Here is a 20,447-nt window from a genome sequence, read left to right as displayed (position 1 = left end):
GTAGATTTTCTTTTTTCTCCTGTTTAAAAAAATTTAAGTTTTTATTTCTTTACTTTTCTTGTTCTCTTTTCCTTTTGTTTACCTGTTCCCTCAGAATCTTTTTCTCCCTTTTTTGCATGCTAACATGCAATTTCTTTTGATTACACTCTCACTCTTTCTATTTTCTAGAACTTCTGTATATTCTTTTCTTATCCCATTAAGAGCCACATTCTACATCCCTCTGCATCCTCTTTGTCCTCCATTAGAAACTGCAGACCTTATTGCAAACCTGTTTGTTTTACCGAAGATAATATGTGAACTCTCTTTGTTTATTATGACAATTTTGTTATTGTCCCCATAGGAGCTATTTGGTCTAGGATTGAATAGTGTCTGATTTGGGCACTGCTAATATTGATCTACCCTTAAAGAAAGGGTTTTGGAAACCTATAGGGCCACTATAAACCTATAGGGGGAAATCTGCAATACCCCAGATCTGCACTGCTAGAGGGGAAGATACATGAACAACATGAAAAAACAAGGGAAGAAAATGATCCAAACAAATCTAGATTCTATAGTAATAGAATCCAATGACCGTATGTTAGAAGAAATGTCATAAAAGGACTTCAGATTATACAAGATTAAGATGATTTGCGAAGCAAAGGATGAGATAAGAGAGCAAATGCAGGCAATGAATGATAATACCAATAAGCTGAAAGAGCACCTGCAGGAAGCAAAAGATCATAAAGATCATTTCAACAAAGAGATAGAGATCCTCAAAAAAAAAACCCAAATGGAATTCCTTGAAATGAAGGAGACAATAAACCAAATAAAAAACTCAATGGAAAGCATCACCAACAGACTAGACCACTTGGAAGACAGAATCTCAGACAATGAAGACAAAACATTTAATCTTGAAAATAAAGTTGCCCAAACAGAGACGATAGTAAGAAATCATGAACGGAATCTCTAAGAACTGTGGGACATCATGAAAAGACCAAATTTAAGAATTATTGGGATTGAGGAAGGCACAGAGATACAAACCAAAGGAATGAACAACCTATTCAATGAAATGATATCAGAAAATTTCCCAAACCTGAAGAATGAAATGGAAAATCAAATACAAGAGGCTTACAGAACACCAAATGCACAGAATCACAACAGATCCACACCAAGGCACATTATAATGAAAATGCCTAACATTCAAAATAAAGATAGGATTTTGAAGGCCGCGAGAGAAAAGCATCAGATTACATATAGGGGGAGACCAATACGGATAGCAGCAGACTTCTCAACCCAGACTCTAAAAGCTAGAAGGGCCTGGACCAACATATTTCAAGCTCTGAAAGAACATGGTTGCCAACCAAGAATCCTATACCCAGCAAAAGTAACCTTCAGATTTGAAGATGAAATAAAATCCTTCCATGATAAACAAAAGTTAAAAGAATTTACAAATAGAAAGCCTGCACTACAGAATGTTCTCAACAAAATATTCCATGAGGAGGAAATGAAAAACAACAATGGAGGTCAGCAAAGGGAGGAACTACCTTAGAGAAAAACCACTCAAAGGAGAAACCAAGCCAACTTAAAAACCAAAAATAAACCAAATGACTGGGAATACAAATTATTTCTCAATAATAACCCTGAACGTTAATGGTCTAAACTCATCAATCAAAAGACATAGATTGGCAGAATGGATTAAAAAGAAAGACCCATCAATATGCTGCCTGCAGGAGACTCATCTCATAGAAAAAGACATCCACAGACTAAAGGTGAAAGGATGGGAAAAACCTACCATGCACATGGACTCAGTAAAAAAGCGGGGGTTTCCATCCTTATATCAGATAAAGTGGACTTCAAGCCAAAGTTAGTCAGAAGGGATAAAGAAGGACATTTCATACTGCTTAAGGGAACCATAAATCAGGAAGACATAATGATAGTAAATATTTATGCCCCAAAGAATGACACATCCCTGTACATCAAACAAATTCTTCTCAATTTCAAGAATCACATAGACCACAACACAATAATTCTGGGCGACTTTAGCTCACTGCTGTCACCACTAGATAGATCCTCCAAACAAAATCCAACCAAAGAAACCATAGAACTCAATAACACAATCAATAACCTAGACTTAATAGACATATATAGAAAATTCTATCCATCAACGAGCGGATACACTTTCTCCTCAGCAGCACATGGAACCTTCTCGAAAATAGACCATGTGTTATGCCACAAAGCAGCCCTTAGGAAATGCAAAAAAATAGAGATACTGCCTTGTGTTCTATCAGATCATAATGGACTGAGAGTAGAAATCAATGACAAAATAAAAAAGGGAAATTACTCCAACACTTGGAGACTAAATAATATGCTATTGAATGAAACATGGATAACAAAAAACATCAGGGAGGAGATTAAAAAATTCTTAGAGGTCAATAAGAATGATGATACAACATATCAAAATCTCTGGGACACTATGAAAGCAGTACTAAGAGGAAAATTCATTGCATGGAGCACATTCCAGAAAAGAATGAAATCAACAACTAAATGACCTAACATTACAGCTCAAAGCCCTAGAAAAAGAAGAGCAGACCAACACCAAAGGTAGTAGAAGACAGGAAATAGTTAAACCCAGAGCTGAAATCAATGAAATAGAAACAAAAGAAACTATTCAAAAAATTGACAAAACAAAAAGTTGGTTCTTTGAGAAAGTAAATAAAATAGACAAACCCTTAGCCACACTAACAAAGAGGAGAGAGAAGACTCAAATTACTAAAATACATAATGCAAAAGGAAATATCACGACAGACACCACTGAGATACAGAACATAATGAGAAGCTACTTTGAAAATCTATATTCCAACAAAATAGAAAGTACCGAAGACATTGACAAATTTCTAGAGACATATGGTCCTCCCAAACTGAACCAGGAGGAGATACATGATTTAAACAGATCAATATCAAGCAATGAAATAGAAGAAACCATTAAAAATCTACCATCCAAGAAAAGCCCAGGACCAGAGACGGATTCTCAGCCGAGTTCTACAAGACCTTCAAAGAAGAACTCATTCCAATACTTCTCAAAGTATTCCAGGAAATAGAAAAGGAGGGTACCCTACCGAACTCACTCTATGAAGCTAATATCACCCTCATACCCAAACCAGGAAAAGACATATCAAGGAAAGAAAATTTTAGACGAATATCCTTGATGAATATAGATGCAAAGATCCTTAACAAAATATTGGCAAACCGTATCCAAAAACATATTAAGAAAATTGTGCACCACAATCAAGTGGAGTTCATCCCTGGAATACAAGGATGGTTCAACATTCGTAAATCAATAAACGTAATCCATCATGTCAATAGACTTAAGGATAAGAATCATATGGTTATTTCAATTGACACAGAAAAAGTGTTCGACAAAATACAACACCCTTTCATGCTCAAAACACTAGAAAAAATAGGGATAGTAGGAACATACCTGAACATTGTAAAGGCTATTTATGCTAAGCCCATGGCCAACATCATTCTTAATGGAGAAAAACTGAAACCATTCCCTTTAAAAACGGGAACAAGACAGGGATGTCCTCTTTCACCACTTCTATTCAACATTGTCCTCGAAACTCTAGCCAGAGCAATTAGGCAGACCAAAGAAATTAAAGGGATACGAATAGGAAAAGAGGAACTTAAGCTGTCACTATTTGCTGATGACATGATTCTATATTTAGAGAATCCAAAACCTCCTCCAGAAAACTTCTAGATCTCATCAATGAATTCAGCAAAATAGCAGGCTATAAAATCAACACGCATAAATCTAAAGCATTTTTATATGCAAGCGACGAAACAGCTGAAAGGGAAATGAGGAAAACAACTCCATTTGCAATAGCCTGAAAAAAAAAAAATATTTGGGCATCCATCTAACCAAAGAGGTAAAAGATCTCTACGATGAAAACTACAAAACATTGAAGAAAGAAATTAAGGAAGACCTTAGAAGATGGAAAGATCTCCCATGTTCTTGGATAGGCAGAACTAATATTGTCAAAATGGCCATACTACCAAAAGTGCTATACAGATTCAATGCAATTCCAATTAAAATCCCAATGACGTACCTTACAGAAATAGAGCAAGCAATCATGAAATTCATCTGGAAGAATAAGAAACCCAGAATAGCTAAAGCAATCCTTAGCAGGAAGAGTGAAGCAGGGGTATCACAATACCAGAACTTCAACTATACTACAAAGCAATAGTAACAAAAACAGCATGGTATTGGCACCAAAATAGACAGGTAGATCAATGGTACAGAATAGAGGACATGGACACAAACCCAAATAAATACAATTTTCTCATACTACACAAAGGGGCCAAAAATATGCAATGGAGAAAAAGATAGCCTCTTCAACAAATGGTGCTGGGAAAACTGGAAATCCATATGCAACAGAATGAAACTAAACCCCTATCTCTCACCCTGAACAAAACTCAACTCACAATGGATCAAGGACCTTGAAATCAGACCAGAGACCCTGCATCTTATAGAAGAAAAAGTAGGTCCAAATCTTCACCTTGTTGGCTTAGGATCAGACTTCTTTAACAGGACTCGCATAGCACAAGAAAAAAAAGCAAGAATCAATAACTGGGACAGATTCAAACTAAATAGCTTTCTCTCAGCAAAGGAAACTATCAGCAATGCGAAAAGAGAGCCTACAGAGTGGGAGAATATCTTTGCCACTCATACTTCAGATACAGCACTAATTTCCAGAATATATAAAGAACTCAAAAAACTCTACACCAAGAATACAAATAACCCAATCAACAAATGGAGTAAGGAAATGAACAGACACTTCACCAAAGAAGATCTACAAGCAATCAACAAACATATGAAAAAATGTTCACCATCTTTAGTAATAAGAGAAATGCAAATCAAAACTACACTAAGATTCCATCTCACTCCAATTAGAATGGCGATTATCAAGAATACAAGTAACGACAGGTGTTGGAGAGGATGTGGGGAAAAAGGTACACTCATACATTGCTGGTGGGGCTGGTAATTAGTGCAGTCACTCTGGAAAGCAGTGTGGAGATTCCTGAGAAAACTTGGAATGGACCTACCATTTGACCCTGCTATCCCACTCCTTGGCCTATACCCAAAGGACTTAAAATCAGCACACTACAGAGATACAGCCACATCAATGTTCATAGTTGCTCAATTCACAATAGCCAGACTATGGAACCAACCTAGATGCCCTTCAATTGATGAATGGATAAAGAAACTGGTATATATATACAATGGAATATTACTCAGCCATAAAGAATAATAAAATTATGGCATTTGCAGGCAAATGGATGAAGTTGGTGAATATCATGCTAAGTGAGATAAGCCAATCTCAAAAAACCAAAGGATGAATGATCTCACTGATAATCGGATGATGACACATAATAGGGGGTGGGAGGGGGGCAAGAATGGAGGAAGGAGGGACTGTATAGAAGAAAAAGAGGGGTGGGAGAGGCTGGAGGGAGGAAAAAATAACAGAATGAATCAAACACCATTACCCTATGTAAATGTATGATTACACATACCGTTACTCTATGTACAAACAGAAACAACATGTATCCCATTTGTTTATAATAAAAATAAAAAATAAAAATAAATAAATATTTCTAGAGAATGTCTCATCAAAGCCAATGATGCAACTCTGAAAGCTACCTGTGAATCTTATTAGCACTGTGCCTTTGACTCCCATTGGATCCTAAGTGTCCTTAGGATGGCAACAAAGTTACTCTATTCACCACCCTGTACCTGTTCTCAGCATTCAGGAAATGGGAATCAACGAATTGTGTTACAAGACATTTTTATTTAACATGATACCGAAGCTCTCTGGGAGCAGGCCCTAGCTTACCTCGTTTCCCTTCATATTCCCCAGTCGATGCTCTGATTCTTTCTCATTTCAGGCTCGGGGTATTGGACACCTAGATTGCAGAGGGGCAGTGATTATGAATGTGAGTTCTGGCGTCAAGACACCTGGGATTTGTCTCAGTTCTGCCGCTTGTTAGGAAGGCTTGGATGATTTACTTGCCTTCTTAGTGTCTGGGTTTTATCATCCAGAGAACTGGGTGAATATTCACTGAGTTCAGGGAATCAAGTGTTTCTGTTAAAGTCACAGAGAGTTTCAGTGGCAGTGGAGATGCCGATGTTGAGGGTGCAGGGAATTTATCTGGAGCCGTGTGGAACCTCTCCAGGTCTTGGTTGGGAAGAGTTCTAGCTGAAACTAAGTCACGTGACTCTACTTACTAACCATCTTTTCATCATATATTTTGGGCTTCACAAAAAATGCTATTAATTAAAGTTTCTGATTAATCAGAGATTTTACAGACTTACCCAATTTTGTATTGTTTAGAGCCTCATCAAATGTTGGTTTGGATGAATCGGGAGAAAAAGTAAATAAATTGAGGATTTAAGGCTTGAGGATTTGTTTTGTTGGTCCCTGTTTATCTTAAGATATTAATTAAGTAAGTAAGTAATTGTGGTATTCGGGATTGAATCCAGGGATCCTTTGCCACTAAGTTACATATCCAGGCACCCACCCTTTTTGGTTGGTTTGTTCAATTTTATTTTGAGACAGAGCCTCACTAAGTTGCTGAGACTGGACTTGTGATTTTCCTGCCTCAGCCTCCTGAGTTGCTGGGATTGCAGGTGTGCCCCCAACACACCTGACTTTTTAAGGTATTATTTTAAGACATGAACATTATAAACATCTCAACAAAGAGTGAGAGAGAAAGGGGGAAGTTGACTCATAGTAATGTACAGTTTTATCTACTGCTTTTCTTAAAATTACAGATCAAGAAAATAAGTGTAGAAATTCATTTATTTTTGCCCCAAATCTGTTCCTCTGCTCCAGATCAGAATAAATACTAACATTCATTGAGTGTTTATGAGGTAGCAGATATGCTAAGTGTTAAAATGAATTACTGAATACAGCCCAATAAGCCATGTCATTAGTCCAAAGGAAGGAAACGGAGGCAAACTGTGTTCAAGCCCCTTCTCCAAGGTCAGAGCACTAAGCAGATATGCCGAAAGAGCTCGTCCAGATGCCCTGATTAAACTGTGGTTGTTTCAGAGATGTTTATACTATACAAAGCAGACCACTGAGTGATTGATGAGATTGCTGATTGACCAAGTTGATTGAACCCCATTGATTTTAGATGATGTCAGAATTTTTTTGGTCATTTACACACCAAACCAAGTCAACAGACTAGTGATCCCATTGACTACCCAGCAGTTACTATTGGTCGGGTGAAGCCAAACCTAATCATCTGGAAAAGAGTTGATTTGATTTTTATATAACTTGAACTACTCTTGTGAAGAGCAAAGAATGGAACAACTCTACTGAGATTAAACCTTAATAAAATCTTAGCAGTCCTCTCTCTCAACCTCCAATTCTACAGTTCAGTTAGGCAATATTTAATTTAGTTTACTGATGTCTCATATGTGCAGCTGGATAAAGTTCACAATTGTTGCTCCACACAGCTGTGGTTTGCAGTGTCTTTCTGCACATGTTGGTACCAAAACAAATGATTAACTTTACATACTTTGAACATAGGAACCAGACTATTAGGAGTTGGTCTTGTGTGTGAAAGAGAAAAATATAGTTTCTAGGAACATGACCCAAATTCCTAGGGAAAAAATGTATTAAGTTTTGATCCATTTCTAAGTAGAGAGATCATAATTATAATGGCTTTGTTTCTAATTCATTTGACTTAAAGTGCCCAGAGTTATCTTTTAGTAAGTGTGTGTGTAGGAGGGAATGACCTGAAAATTCCATTATAGATTTCATAGTGGCATAAATTAACAAACTGTAATTGGCTTTGAGATTTCTTCTCCAATAGAAACTATTGAAATATGAAATGATATGGAAACGAAAGAAAACCTTTAATATTAAACTGAAACATTTTTCTTTTCTATGAATGAGAAGGATACTGGCAGGGAAACGTAGACTCTATTTTCTTATATTTCTGACCATTGGGAAAATCCAAGCAGCTATATTTGCTACACTTGACAGGATCATTAAAAGGAAATAAAACAAAAGGACTCTAAATTGAACTGCCACTTAAAAATAAAATGTGCAGCTGCCATCAGATTTAGGAGCTATGCAGGAACTATTAAGATGTGCTGGAGGGAGCTAGTGAATCTGATTCACAAGTTACTAATTTTTCCAATATTAGAGTCCTTATCACATTCATTATTGAAATCTATTTTCTTTTTTTCCTGAAGACAAAGCAGCAAGAGAGCCCCAAGAGCTAGGAAAGTAGGAGGATCTTTTAGAAATGGATTTGAGCCCCACACTGGAAGGCTTCTCTGGATGAGAAAGACTTGGGGAGAAAAATTCTGGGATCTTCAGTGCCTCAATGAGGCCTATATGATTCTCCACCCTCAAGATGTTTTTCACAAAAAGGATCTTACTAGTTTCAGAAGCCCAAACATGAAAGCCATTTCTTAGCATTTCTGCAGTAAAGATATCTATTGGGCTTTCAGAATCAACATTCTCACACATTCTGACCGTGAAAATATTATTCAGCTCACATCCCTTCACATCCCACAGACCTAGTGTTTCATGAAACACATGGCGGAAAACATGGCTCCACCCTGAAAATACCAGACTTTTCTGTGCCGGCAAAGAGCCACAGGAACTGCAGAAAAGCTTATGCTGGGATCCTGCAAAATGAGAACAACGACTTCTCTCACACACTGGGAAATAGCCTGAAGTTAAGTCTGTGTGCAACAAAATATTATTTTACAAAGGTGGGACACAACTGTAATCCCAGCTACTACAGAGGCTGAGCCAGAAGGATAGCAAGTTTGAAGCCAGTCTGGACAACTTAGTGGGTCTTAAAATAAAATTTTTAAAAAAGGGCTGTCATGGGTTCAATTACCAGTATATGAGGGAAGAAGGAAGGAGAGAGGAAAGAAAAGGAAAAGGAAAAAACAATGAATCCACCTGTTACCTGACTTGATTTTTCTTTGGGTTGATCATCATGAGCAGCAGTATTTCTGCATACTCTTCAATAAGGCAACTAATAAGTGAACCATCGCTAGTCTGATTGGAGAAGTGCCCTAAACATAAAACACACGCCAGATTTTGAAGACAGTACAGAAAAGGTATCTCGATAATTTTTTATTACCTACATGTTAAATGGCAATACATTTGATGAGCTAAAGATGTATTATTGACACCTGTTTCTTTTAACTTTTTAAAATATGGCTAATACATAACTGCACAGTATTGTCCTCTAAGATTCTTCAAAGAGAAGCAACTTGGAAATTTCGAACCATTGCAACTCAAGACAACGTTTCAGTTAGGGATTATTAGGGGTCCCTTATCTGAAGGCTTTCCTTAAAAGCCCTTCTTTGTAGATGGGGAAGGTGGTGAGAGCTTTAAAAAGAACCTGCCAATGCCAAGTTCAGGTAGATCTTGGCCTGAGATTTCTTTATTCCACCCCAGCTGGTGGGATAGGAGAAACTGCAGACAGAACTTTTGAAAGGAAAGAAGCATTTAAGCTGCTTGTATTTGAACGAAAAGAAAGCAACACTTGGATTATACAAATTCAAAACCTAAAGGCATCCCGGTGTGTGTCGGGTGGGGGAGCAAGGAGAATTTCAAAAGATGCCCTTTTCACTCGCCACAACACACCCTCATCTGGCCCGCAACAAGCCTCACCAAGATCATCAAGATAACTGGAGTCTCATCACAAGGGCCAAAAACCATTAACAAGTGGGGCAGGAGCCAGGAAGGCGTGGTTTCTGCCGGGGCTGCCCAGACTCCTCTGCTTCTCCCCCAGCCTTTTCAGAAGTCGCGGGGCCCCAGCAGCTTGGGCCCCACAGCTGGAACAGTGAGGCGCGCAGGCCCTGAGTCCACCCGCCCGGGGCTGCGGAGAGCTGGGCGGAGCGAGGACGTGGCGCTCCTGAGCGCTGGTGCTTCCCGGCACCGGCACCGTCTGTCCTTGAATCATGAAAGTAGCTATCTACAAGCCAAGGAGTCAGTTGTTTCTGGGAAAGCCACCCCACCCCCCATCCCCGGACCCGGTCGACAATCACTTTTAGGTGGCAGCAGTCACTGCAAGCCACATCTACAGTCCCCTGCAGGAGTCCTAATGAGGACCTCAACCTTGTCTTTCTAGATTCAGAATACAGAGTTCTGACTGGAGTCCCTTCTGAAGTTCACAGCTTGTTAAAATAGACCCTGGGCTCTGGAGGGCTTGCAGCCAGCACCATGTACCACAGGACAGCCCATGTTTCTGATGTGCTTCAAGCGCACTCAGGACTACCCGGAGATTCTGTCCACAAATTACTCTCAGGCTCCACTGAGCACCTCCAACGGGCCACCTCCTTTCTAGGAGCTGAAAAGAGGAGGAGCCATTATAGGCATGAAACCCTTGCGCTCAGAGACTTAGATTCCAGAGGCGCCAGGAGTTCCACCCAACCCAAAATTCTTGGAGGAGGTGGGGCTAGGGCTGAGTTTTGAAGAAAAATTTGGGAGCGGGTGGACAAGGATGGAAAGTGTGTTGATGGGGAAACCCTTCAGACCCTCTGTAGAAGTCATTCTAGTAAGCAGAGTTAGTCTGGAGTTGTGAAGCAATGTGGTAGTACTGATCAGATGTGCTGTATATAAATGCAATTGAAGACACCTCTGTTCTTATCAGAGCTTGCCATCTTAGCAGATAGGCAAATAAGATGATTACATGAGACAGCAGCACCTCTTGGCAGACCAAGGCGCTGAGGCACACAGGTCCCCTTGTAGATGGTTGTAGATAAGGATCCTGTGCAATTAACATATGCTATTTCCATTATTCACAAATGACTCTCGGTGTCATTGCCCGTGTCCTGAAACAAGAATCTTACTGTTACCCACTGAAGACTAATGCTGAGAAAATCCCCAGCTAAAGATGGAACCTGCCAGTCTCCCAGAAAGCTTTGTGGTTCTCAGCTTGTTCTTTGGGCATGAAATCAATGACTCCAGGTCCCTAGGCTCCCTAGGGATAAGCAAGAAACAGCTTCACTCTTCTCTTTGACTTCCCCCACTTCTGTGAGACGGGCAGCTCCTTAACCATATCTCAGGACCATTTTATAGATCTTCAAGTATAACCACTGGAGTCATGTCCGAGTTATTTTGAGACAGTCTCACTAGGTTGCTCAGGGCCTCGCTAAGTTGCTAAGGCTGGCTTTGAACTTTTGATCCTCCTGACTCAGCCTCCTGAGCTGCTGGGATTACAGGCATGCACCACTGTGCCTGGCTCATTGCTTATTTTTAATCTTTAATACATCAGTATAAAGCTTTTTTGTTTTTTGTACTGGGGATTGAACCCAGGAACACTCTATCACTGAGCCATATCCCCTCCCCTTTTCATTTAGAGACAGGGGATCACTAAGTTGCCCAAGCTGGCCTTGAATTTGTGATCCTCCTACCTCAGCCTCCCAAGTTGCTGAGATTACAGGCATGAACCACTGCATTTGGCTTTAAAGCTTTTTTTCCCACTCTCCCCTCCACTAGGCTGGATGTATGGCTTTAGTGGCTTGTGGGCTCTTCTCTGGACTAGCTCCTGGGGTATGGGGAAGAGAAGAGAGGAGGAGAGGGCAGAACTCTCCTTCCCTGATGGGGGACCCTACAGATCCTCTCTCACTCCTCACAAGGGTCCCTATGCTTTATGTAGAGACATGGTAGCCCCCACACGCCCCAGAGTTAAGGAACTCACACTCAACAGCTAACCAAGCTCTTTGTGACCTTTTAAGGACTAAGTTGTATCTTCTCAAAAGTCGTTAGTTGTATAACACTGGGTACCTCAGATTGTGACTCAACTTGAATGAAGGTCCTTTAAAATTGAAGCAAGGCCTTTAAATTAAAATGGGACTGTTATGGTGGACCCTAATCCAACCTGGTTGTTATTAGAAGAGGAGATTAGGACACAGACGACATAGCCAAGGGGCAACCATGTGAGAACACAGTGATAGGGGGCTATCTGCAAGCCAAGGAGACAGGCCACTGAAGAAACCAAGTCTGCTACACCCTGATCTGGACCTCCTGGAACGGTGAGAAAACATCTCTTGGTTAAGCCACCCAGTCTGTGTTAACTGGTTGTGGCAGCCCTGACTAGTACATGATCCCTTGCCTGAAGAGGCCCCGTCTCCCGGCCCAGCGGGGGCATCTCAGCCCATCTGCTCTCTGATCTCAGTTTCTTCCATTTCCTGTTGGTTCATGAAAAATACTTCTATTTTTCTGAAGAACTGATAAACCCAAAGGGAAACAGTTTCCATTATGACTTAATTCATTCTCCACTTAGCTTTTCCCCCAATGAAGGGCTAATTGCATTTTATTAGTTAAGCAGGTATCCAGTTAAGGGATATATATATATATATATATTTTTTTTTTTTTTTTTTTTTTTTTTTTAATAATTGACTCCAAGTTTTACTAATGACCCTTTGGGAATTCCCTCCTTTTGCCCATGTTGGGAGAGGAAAAACATATTTTTCCTTTGCCCCCATGAGGGTCAGGGGATGAAGGTGACTTGCAACAACCCTTCTCAGAACTGAGAATGTGGGATGCAGGGACTTCTAGTTTCACCCATGGACCTTATTTCTAGGTAGTCAAGCCCCTGATTCTCTCCTGCTGCGCACACTCATTCTGGAGAAAACACCTGAGCTTTTCCGGTTTGGCGCTGGGGCAGTGAGGCCCTCTACTCAACCCATCAGGCAAACTGATCGTGACAAGAGTACCTGAGAAAATAATGATCTTTGTTTTTGAGATTTGCAGAATTGAGAAACATCTCATGACTAGGCGAGTAAGATGTGTGACATGTGGCCACAAACCTTCGCCTATGAGAAGGTGCCCATCAGTCTGCAATCACCTTTGTCGTATACAAACCACCCCTACAAGGGCCTCCTAGCAAGGCCCTTCAGGACAAGATGGTCCTCTATCTTCCCATCAGTTAACTTACTGTAATGGGGCTCTTTCTCCACCTCTGCCTGACCCCTTAACTAATTGGCTTCTGTCATGTAGCAAGGGACAGACCAAGCCTGTGCGTGGTGACAATATTAATACAGTAATGCCTCTAGTGATGAAAAGATGTGTCCCAATAGCACAGTTATTTAAAAACCAACCAACCATGCTTCATTAACACACTCAAAAATAACAGGAAACCAAGGCGATATGGGGGAGGGGCACAAAACCCCCTCTGCCCTTCAGGCAAGGAACACCGCAACCCTCCAGCCAAGGACACCCTGTCTCTTTTGGTCCAAGTGAAGGCAAACCAGACTCTTGGGGTAACAACCCTGCTCATGATATGAAGGTCAAAGGTCTGACCTCACTAAACCCTCTGGCACCCCCACGCAATCAAGCACTTCAAACCCACTAGAGTACTCCTTCACCCTCCCAGGCCCAGGGCTCGTTGTCCCCCTCCCTTTTGTGGTGGTGCCTCTGTGAAACCCAGGGAAGACCTGAACAGCACCCACTCTTAGTTTCTGAAAAAACCCTCTAGACTTATTCCACCGCTCCTGCTCTTAGTTAACTTCCAATCACCCTTCCCCATGCCTAAATCCATAAACATCCCCAAGCCCTGTCCTCAAAGGGGCAGTTTGAGACTCAGGTTCCCCATTTCTTCACTCTCGACTACCTTGTGAATAAACTCCTCAGTAGAACTTATGTTTCAGTGATTGACTTACTGGAGGGTGGGCGTGCAAAAGGAGCTTGGGTTGGTAACATTAGTGTCCAAGACTCTAAACTCTCTGAACTCCCCTCTCACTACTCGGAAAGAGTGGTTTGAATTGTGTTCCTACTACAAGATTCATGTGTTGACGTCCTAAACCCAAGTACCTCAGAATGTGGCCTTATTTGGAAATAGGAGTTTTGCAGATTAATAATTCAGATGATGTCATGCTGCAGTAAGTGGGCCTCTAATCCAATAGTGACTAATGTCCTTATAAATATGTGGAAGTTGGACACAGACTCACGGAAAGAACACCATGAAAGGATGAAGGCATATATCGGGGTTGTACAGATGCCAAGGAATGTCCAAGATTGTCAGAAAACCACTGGAAGCTAGAGAGAGGCATGGAACAATGTCCCTTGATCCAACCCTCCAGAGGGAACCAACCCTGCCTTCCCCTTGGACTAAGGCAATACATTTCTGCTGTTGAACTTTGTTGGTGGTACTTTGTGAGGCAGCCCTAGCAAACTAATATAGGACTTAGATTAAAAGTCAAGAGTGGGTTTCAACTTAAGCTTCCATCTTGCAGAAGTTATTGAGTTCTTTAACAATTATTTATTGAATACTTTATATGCACTGAACACTGCTCTGAGCTCCAGATATACAGCAATCGAGGACCCATAGGACTCTACCATCAAGTTGCTTACAGACTAGTATGGGGGTGGGATGCAGAAAGGAGAGAGAATCACAGGATCCAAGTCCATGTGAAAGTAAAAGGAAAGAATGAAGAAGGTAAGTGCAGCACTGTCCTGTAATAAGAGCAGAGACAGTTCAACCCCTTGGATGAGAAGGGAGAGAGAAAAAGGAATAGATCCAGCGATGGGTAAATGAAATTTACCATATCTATTCATTTATTCAGCAAATACACATGGTGATCCTGGTATATGCCAGGCTTTGTTCAAGGCTTAAGGACTCAGTAATGGACAAACCAGATAAAAATCTCCTACCCTCTTGGAGCTCCCATTATAGCAAAAAAAGACAGAAAATAAACATAAAAAATTCCAAAGAATCCACAGAAATGAAAACAAAAATTTTAAAAACTCCTAGAACAAATAAGTGAAATAAGTGAATTTAGCAAGGGTGTGGGACATAAGGTCAATACACAGAAATCAATTACATTTCCATATACTAGCAATGAATAATAGAAAATAAAATCTTTTCAAAAATTTGTGCTAGTTCTAAAACTTGGAATACTTAGATATGAATCTAATAGACATATACAGCATTTTTATGCTGCAAATAACAAAATGCTGATTAAAGAAATCAAAGAAGAGCCAAATAAATAGATATACCACGTTCATGGATTGGAAGATTCAACACAGCAATGATGTCAACTCTTCCCAAATTGATCTACATATTTCATGCAATTTCAGTCAAAATTCCAGAAGAACTTTTTGCAGATACAAATGAGATGAATTTAAAATTTACATGGAAAGGCAAAGGAACTGAAAGAACCCAAACCATTTTGAAAAAGAATAATGGGGGAGGAATCATACTACGTGATTATAAGACCTTCTAACAAAACTAAAATAGTCAAGGCAGTGTAGTTCTGGGGAAGAGACAGACACATAGATGGATGAAACATTCTCACACATAATAACGAATTTTTCATGAAGGTAAAAAAAAAACAATGCAACAGTTATTTCAACAAATGGTTTTGGAATAATTAGACATGGAGAAAGAAGCGAACCTCTACCTCACGTTTTATACTCAAATTTACTCAGTCTGGACCCTGGATCTAAATCTAGAACGTAAAAGTATTTGTTGAGCATCTATCTGCACCCAGCTCTACAGGCAGATGCCTGGGTACACCCTGGCTCTCATTAGTTGGTCTTTAACACCCCTGCTCAAACATTCCCGTCTCATCCTAAAGCTGTTCTGTTCAGAGGCCCACCCTGACTGCCTACGGCAGGGGGATCAGTGTCGCAAGTCACCCTGCCACCCCTTTCCCATCTTGCTTCCTCCTGACACCCTCCCTCTGCTGTGGGAACCCTTTCCTTAGTGTCCTCTTCACTCCATCATCCACTGCCACCTCCCCTCCCTTCCAGGGCTTAGACCCTAGCTTAGAATGCTGCATTATTCCAGAATGCCCAATTTTCTTTACTCTCCTATTTGAAAGGAAAAAAAAAATTCTCCAAGAAGGCTTTATACACTAAAAGAAGCCTTTCCCCATGTTGACCCATCACATTTCCTTGACTTTTCCTTCGATTTTTACTTGCATAGACCTAGTGTTTACGTTGACCCACTTATTGATTTATAGACTTATTAGAATTTATTTTTTGTCATCCTTCACATATTTTTAAATTTGGCACTGTTTCTGACCACTCTGGATAAGACTTTCTTCTGTTGTTTCTATTAAACACTTATGCATAGCACCATATCTCAGCAGATACCAAATACATAATTATCTGTTGAGTGAAATATAGTCTCAAACAGAAGAGGTAGGCCTCATATGGACAGAAACTCACTCCCCAGGGATCCCTGATAGGATTGACTCATCTGAGCTTCCATTTCAGGAAAAGCTGGGCACTGTCCATGTCTGTGGCCCTAAACTTTATCACTTAGATTTAGGTCATCTACCAGACACTTTTGCTGCATTGCCAGGACACAGGAGCAACCATAAGGAGAAAATGGAAACCCTGAAAGATAATTACCAGAAGGCACCCTCTTGAGGTCTTAATGCCTTTAAGGAACATTAATCAAGAATGGGATCACTGATATCAAGGACTTTAGCAGAGATGGTGTTAAAGTGCTTTAAAGATATTATAAGGTAGAATCTCATCTTGTCTCCCCTACCCCAAATAACAAGGGGAGCAAATGGAAGTCAAGAGAGACTTCACTGTTGATTATCACTGTGGATCAAATTCCAAGGGAAAGACCTGAGAGTCCCTGGACAGAAAACAACAGTGGTAAAACTCAGCTCCAGGTTCTAAAGCAAAACCAGACTTGGAAGTTCAGAGACCATTCCCTCTGGTGCTACTTTAATTTCTTCTAGTTTCTCCAAAGTTCCTAACTCCTTCACCCTGCCCCCCAAACTGCTATTTGGAAGTTAGAATTCGTAATTCAAAGACAGAGATGAATTTTCCAAGTTCTTTTTGAAACCTCTTCTCCTCCCTCCCCTGATCATTTTGAATTTTACTCTAGCTTACTAGGAGCAGGTGGAACATTCTTCAAACAGGAACCATGCCATGAAACCTTGTTATAATATCTTTCCTTTTAGTGTTTTTCTACCTACATCATTCAGATTGAAAAGTCATAGCAGAAGGGTTAGATAATAGTGATGGTGTCATGCTGAATTTTCATTCACAAAATCTCCTGAGAATTTCCGATCACTAGGAAAGATTACAAAGAAAACTTTATTAATCTGACATGGCTCCTCTGCAGGCACAAGGATGGCTGTACTGGCAAGGGAGGGGACAAGAGCATGCATATGGACTGACTGCTCCCATTTACCCAATTGTCACCGAGAACCTTGGAATGAGAGTGCCCTTCAGGCACTGGCATCTCTGCCACCAGATGTAGCTAGTGCCAGTAGAAGGGGCCACTGGGAGGGGGCTGCAGGAACCTGTGAGCCCGGCAACCCTGGGCCTCACGACTCCACTTCACGTGTTCAATCTATTTAGTACTTCAGTACTCTAGAATGTACAGCATGAGCAGGAAAGAGGGGGCAGGAAACAGGAAAAGCCACACAGATTACTATCCCTGATTTTCTATTATGCTTACTGCTGCCGTTTGGATCTGGAATGTTCCCCAAAGGCCCATGTGTTAAAGGATTGGTCCCCGGCTTGGCACTATTTGGAGGTGATAGAACCCTTAAGAGTTGGAGCCTAGTTGGAGCTCTTCAGGTCACAGGGGGCTTGCCCTCACAGTGAGAACCCTGGTATCTTCCTCTTTCTCTCATTTTCCAGCCCTGAGGTCAGTGGTTTTGCTCTGCCACACACTCCTGCCATGGTAAGGGGCCACAGGCCCAAAGCAATGGGGCCAACTGATCATGGACTGAAACCTCTAAAACAGAAAGACAAAACAAACCTTTTCTCTTTATAAGTTGATGATCTCAGTTGTTTGTTACAATAAATAAAAGCTTACTAACACAATTGCATGTAGACATACAAGTTGATTCTCTCCATCCTGATAAGAAATTAAATAAAGCCTCAATACTTCCTTTTCATATCTGCTAATGAAGGGAATGTTTCCTACTCAGTAGTCTAGACAGGATGCTAACTTGAAGAGACAGAAAAGTCAGTCTGAGGCTCTCTGATACCATTGCTTAAAAGTAAAAGACAAGAGTAGTCTAGCTACCAGGAGGTCTCAACTTAACCGGAAGGAATTCTTTGATAAAGAAATTAATTAAAGTTATTCTTTACATTTTAAGGGGACTTCCTTATATTTTGTGGAAAGTCGCCCATAATACTGTGAAATAGAATGCACATATAGAAAAGTGTGCAAAGCAAAAATATACAGCATAATGATTATTATAAAGCAAATGTCCATGAAACCACCATTGAGTTCAGGAGCCAGAGCGTCAGAGTATTGCCAACATCCCTTACGAATCTTTTAAACAAACATCCTCCCCTCTCAACATTGAGGAATCCACTGTCCTCTTATTAAGTGTGGGGATAGTAGTCCCCAAGGCTTCCTGATTTTGATATTTTCCTTCCTCCTCATCATAGTTCATTCCCCAAAGAGGATTATAAAATAATTCCCCATAATATCTAAACTCACTGAACACAATCCCCCCCCCCCCCCCCGCCTTTTCTTCTTTTTTTTTTTTTTTGGTTACTGAGGACTGAACCCAGGATCTTGCTAAGTTGCTGAGTCTGGTCTCAGACTTGAGATCTTCCTTACTTAGCCTCTCAAGTCACTGGATTACAGACGTGAGCCACCATACCTGGCCCAGTTTACTTTTTATAATACAATGAAGGTTTTGAAGCAGGATGAATAAAATAAAAATGACCAAAAATTGGTTTCTCATGCATGGACAATGTTATTATATTTCATTTTAAAACACTAGTATGTATGGGATCTTGTTTCCAGCAAGAATGTACAACTACTTACCACTTCATAAGGGGTTGGCATGTGCCTGAAACAAATATCTGCAATTTTAGCAAAAAAAAATGGTACAACCTACTTTGGTCCAGTAAGGTTTTTCTACCTTCAAAGGCTGTAATATAATAAAATCAAAAAACAGCTACAGATGCTTTAAAATGTAGAAGCTTAACATTCTGGCATTCATAGAGGGTACACAATCACTTTAGAACTAAGGATGTGAGGGCAACTGTTTCATAAGACAATTACTTAGGGTCCAATTCTAGACAGAAAGTGAAGTGAAAAGAAAGTTCTAGCTGCTTTATAGCACAGTACTACCTCTGAAGCCCCCTTTGTTGACTAAATAGCACCTTGTTACCAAAACTTGTTCAGTGTTTGTTAATTGAATGCATTTTGCCATGAATAATTCCAGAAACACAGAAGAATCATGCTTATTAGATTCGTTGTTCATATGTGGCTTCCTAATTATACTCAAAGTGTGGAGAAAATCAAACTAAGGATTTTGAAGGAAACTACTATACATAATGTGCAAGTCAGGAATACAAAGAAAAGATGCTTGAAAGAATATCACATTTGTTTCCAGTCTTTTTTTTTTTTTTTCTCACATTTATTTCATTCAGGTGATGAGGAAAGCAAGTTCAAGGCAAGATTCAGAAAAAGCTACAAGCTGTTTGAGAGAAAAGGGAAAAGGAAAAGGAAAAACAAAAAAAAAGCAGCAAGTGAGGCTCTCTTTGTTCCTCTTCCGACATTCAAGGCAGGAGCCGTTTCCCTGCATAGCCTTACTTTCTGAGTAGCACCACCTAGTGTCCGGGGCCATGAACTTGTTTTCATTTTTCCAAACGTTTGAAAAATCTGAAATTCCAAAGTTGTGAATAGATTTGACAAGTCGTTACTCGCATATGAAAGAGGGTGAATGTCCAATGGAGAGTCACTGGTAGATATTTTCTGTTTCAGAGAATATGTTCCCTATTAATAATGGCCATCTCCTTGACTACACAGAAATCGCCTCAGGATAAAAAAAAATTCTAGCTGAACTCAAGGAGTCTCTGGAGAGGACCCTTGAGGTGGCCTTCTGAGGGGCACCCTGTTACTAGTTTTGATTATACGAGCATGTCTGAAGAAAGTGAAGAGCCTGGTTTCAACTGTCCTCCCAAGTTAAGACAGAGAAGGTGAAGTAAAGTTTGTAGACTGCAGTTTTTTCTTTTCTTTTTTTCTCCTTAGCCAGGTTTTTCCTTCCCAGACCTGGCAGTGACTCTCTTTCAGCATATAAACGTCCCAATCTAGACACAGTGCCAACAATTTTAAGAGGGATGTAGGAAGAAGAGGAAAAGATGAGTAATGATAAAGAGGTCTCCCCCTCTCTCTCTTAAAAGCATATCCTCAGCTATTTCCACACATAGCCTCATAAACATAAAGCCCTTGAGCCTAGAGCTGCGAGAAGACTGTTGGCTGCCCAGCCAAAGGCAGCAAACCCCAGGTAAATCAAATTGATCCAATTAGAATCCATTTGGCAAAACACCAAAGACCTGGGAGTCCCTGTCTTTGGCCCTAGTTTCCTGCCTCCTGGCATGAGGGCTGACTGAGCAACTAAACAGAAGTTACTGTCAGTCGGCAAGGCCTCGTATTTTCCAGTGATTAGGAAAATGGTGGAGTGGGGTTGATGACTGGGCCACACG

The 20,447-nt window shown here is 40.5% G+C and overlaps 1 protein-coding gene across 5 annotated transcripts in view; it reads right to left on the bottom strand.

The window, feature by feature from the left end:
• Positions 1–20,447, bottom strand: part of MYO3B (myosin IIIB) — a 548,027-nt gene that overhangs the window by 222,760 nt on the left and 304,820 nt on the right. The gene's annotated exons all lie outside the window — the stretch shown is intronic.

The sequence above is a fragment of the Sciurus vulgaris genome (genome assembly GCF_902686455.1).
Source record: "Sciurus vulgaris genome assembly, chromosome: 3".
NCBI classification, from domain to species: Eukaryota; Metazoa; Chordata; class Mammalia; order Rodentia; family Sciuridae; genus Sciurus; species Sciurus vulgaris.
The sequence above is the reverse complement of the archived record's forward strand: the minus strand, read 5'-3'. Positions and strand labels throughout refer to the sequence as shown.